The 3,764-nt window shown below is 46.6% G+C and overlaps 1 pseudogene; it reads left to right on the top strand.

Moving 5' to 3' along the window:
* The first annotated feature begins 282 nt into the window (after positions 1 to 282).
* Positions 283 to 402, top strand: LOC134952270 (5S ribosomal RNA; annotated as a pseudogene).
* Positions 403 to 3,764: the final 3,362 nt, after the last annotated feature.

Below are 3,764 nucleotides of genomic sequence, written 5' to 3' on the forward strand. Positions count from 1 at the left end.
GATAAATGCATGCCTAGTTTTACATATTTAGACAGCACTACTACGAGTGAGTTTATTATTGACTCATATTTGACTGGTGTACAGTACTGCATAAACAAGGAAGGATTTACCTTGTTTGGATATTAGTGGCTTTGACATTTATTTGCCATATAATTGTTATATCCAATCTGTATATTTTGAGCCTAAGTGTCACATGTGTGTCCGTCCCCCCTTTTTCTTGTGGAAAATACGATCAATTCCATTTCCTAATTTAAGGTGACAAACAAAAGGGCTAGCTTAAAAAATTGCGGACATACCCCACTGGAGATGCCCAATCTCTTCCGATCTTGGAAGCCAAGCAGTGGAGGGCCGGACTAGTACTTGGATGGGAGACCACCTTGTAACATCCTGGTACTGCAAATAAATTTTGCTGCCTAATTTTAAGTCACAGATAGGTACTCGGATCCATATGACCTATGATTTAATTCTCTGCAATCATTTTTCCATTTGGGATTCTTGCAGTATGAATGATGGTTATATACTCTCTATGACGGACACTACTGAGACTAGAAGGTGACACCTTTTTGATAATATAAAAGATTTTCCAGCTTACATTATATTATAGCAATTTTTGCTAATTATCTACTTTAATCTATATAAATATTTTCGCATAATAGTCTTGAATCACATATATATTGAACTCCGATAACTCTGCATATTTTACTAAGAAACTAATAAAATCATGATTTTATCAGTATAAGACATTGATACACTTCAGTTCCTCTGAGGTTGAGTGCTCCCAAACAAGAGTCTACTTCTTTCCCATTTCCTCTTATTTGGTATTTTTTCTTTAATACTTGTTCTTCCCAGCCAGATATCTCGAGTTCTGTCTGACTTAGAGTTTTTCTGAGGGTATACTCCAAAGGCTGGGACTCTCCCCTTTTGGTGGACACTGGCAGCTTGTCTCTACTATGCCCAGAACCAGAGATATCAGCCTTCCAGCAGCCGGTCCCTGCTCCAGCTCCACACACCTAATATGCAGTTTTATATTTTTGTTGGTGGATTGCTCTGGTTCCTGAACTCTGATCCCCAAGTCCCCAGTACCTCCTGAAAGGTGTCCCAATTACCTCCTGACAGGTGTCCCCAGTACCTCCTGACAGGTGTCCCCAGTACCTCCTGACAGGTGTCCCCAGTACCTCCTGACAGGTGTCCCCAGTACCTCCTGAAAGATGGCCCCAGTACCTCCTGACAGGTGTCCCCAGTACCTCCTGACAGGTGTCCCCAGTACCTCCTGACAGGTGTCCCCAGTACCTCCTGAAAGGTGGCCCCAGTACCTCCTGAAAGGTGCCCCCAGTACCTCCTGAAAGGTGGCCCCAGTACCTCCTGAAAGGTGGCCCCAGTACCTCCTGAAAGATGGCCCCAGTACCTCCTGAAAGGTGGCCCCAGTACCTCCTGAAAGGTGTCCCCAGTACCTCCTGAAAGGTGTCCCCAGTACCTCCTGAAAGGTGCCCCTAGTACCTCCTGAAAGGTGGCCCCAGTACCTCCTGAAAGGTGGCCCCAGTACCTCCTGAAAGGTGAGACTCTCTAGTTTGTTTTATCCCATTAAAGCTAAGAAATCTATTTCTAGGAACTGGAGATATCTGCAGTCAAGCACGCTGCCCTCCACCAGAAAATTATGAATATTAAGCCCATTCCACTATCCACCCCTCCTTTACGTATTAAACACCCCCTACCACCCTGAAAGTCATGTACCAGGGCACCTTCATTCAGCCCAATGCCCCCTTCTACAGTTTAGTGCTTTCCCTCCAGCCACATCTCCCATCATCTGTGCAGTAAAGGAGTAATTAGCAGAGATTATAGTGTTCACTCTAGGCTGTTTTAGCAGGGCGCCGCGACCTGCCCGTTTTTTAGCAGGCAAAACCCGCCCTGCCCCTTTTGCGGCGCCCTGCTAGTACAGCCGCCCGCTTCCTGCCCTCCCAGCGTGTATAGATGCCGTGCGCATGCGCGCGGCATCCATTCACGCATTGGGAGAGAGCTGGGGGAAGGCCAGCACCGACGGAGGTGCTGGGCACGCCCCCAACAGTAACGTCGCCGGCCACAGACGCTCTCTATAGTAGCGTCTGTGGGCCGCACCGCCCCCTAAAATGACGTAGGTGTGGCCACGCCCCCTAATTTGCGTGGCCGTGCGCCATGCCCCTTTTCACTCCTAGAGTGAACACTAGATTATTTCTCCAGGTCCCGTCCTACATGCTGAGCGGAAGACAGAACACCCCCTACCCCCCGCGGCACATCAAAGCTGCCGCTGACAGCACCCCCCACCCCTACTGCTGGAGGATTTGTAGGGGGCCCCAGTGCATTGCTGTGCCCAGGGGCCTACACTGCTGTTAAGACGGCTCTGGTCATACATACGGGAAATTATGTTTGTATGTAGCCAGAACATCTGTATGAGGTGGACAACGGCCAATGTGTTAAAGTTTAAACGCCCCCTAAAAAAACAATGGGGATCATTCCGAGTTGTTCGCTCGTTATTTTTTTGTCGCAACAGAGCGAATAGTCGCAACTGCGCATGCGCAATGTCCGCAGTGCGACTGCGCCAAGTAAATTTTGCTATGCAATTAGGAATTTTACTCACGGCATTACGAGGTTTTTTCTTCGTTCTGGTGATCGTAATGTTATTGACAGGAAGTGGGTGTTTCTGGGCGGAAACTGGCCGTTTTATGGGTGTGTGTGAAAAAACGCTACAGTTTCTGGGAAAAACGCGGGAGTGGCTGGAGAAACGGAGGAGTGTCTGGGCGAACGCTGGGTGTGTTTGTGACGTCAAACCAGGAACGACAAGCACTGAACTGATCGCAGATGCCGAGTAAGTTTGGAGCTACTCAGAAACTGCTAAGAAGTGTCTATTCGCAATTCTGCTAATCTTTCGTTCGCAATTTTACTATGCTAAGATTCACTCCTAGTAGGCGGCGGCTTAGCGTGTGCAAAGCTGCTAAAAGCAGCTTGCGAGTGAACAACTCGGAATGACCCCCCATACCTGCGCAGCCTCCGCGGAACATGGACAACCTGCTGACCATGGTCAGTTTCGTGGCCCTGGTTTATTGTAGCCTGCTGGAGCACTCTCAGGTATCCCACAGGCAAAAAAAAATACAAACTACACACGGCAGCAGCCATTTCAGAGTGAGAGATGTTAAAAATGTGCTTGTTTCCCTTTTAAAGGGCCCAAAATTCAGGTGTGATTAATGTAGAATTGTAAACACATGTAAACACGCTTCTCAAAAGCAGGTCTATTTTTTTCCAGCCATTTTTTACGATTCGGTTTTTTTCACGGCCGCTAATGCACTTTCACGGTAGAGATTTCAAATACGAATGCATAGTAAATTACCGAGTTGTATACCTAAACAGCCGCGTTTGACCGATGGTGTATTCATTCGTATTTTTTAACTTTGACTAAATACGAATGCCCTCAACACTGCCGAGATTTGAGTTTAGTAAATTCCCGAGATGACACTTTGAAGAAAAAACACAAAATCGGTCAAAATCGGGAGCTTAGTAAATATACCCCATGGTGTCTATCTATTGACTGTCTAACTAGACACTGTCTATCTTTTATACCACACCCCTGCTTTTTGTGGTTGAAAAATAGGCATGTGCTGCATTTCCCGTAGAAACAGTCAAATATGCATTGATAAATAGGCCCCTTATACTGTAAATATATGTTTTAGCCAAACCTCCTCCTCTCACTTCCCCCTGTCTAGTTCTCTATTCATTTCACAACATATCCAATCACA

Source organism: Pseudophryne corroboree, chromosome 8, assembly GCF_028390025.1.
Source record: "Pseudophryne corroboree isolate aPseCor3 chromosome 8, aPseCor3.hap2, whole genome shotgun sequence".
Taxonomy (NCBI): domain Eukaryota; kingdom Metazoa; phylum Chordata; class Amphibia; order Anura; family Myobatrachidae; genus Pseudophryne; species Pseudophryne corroboree.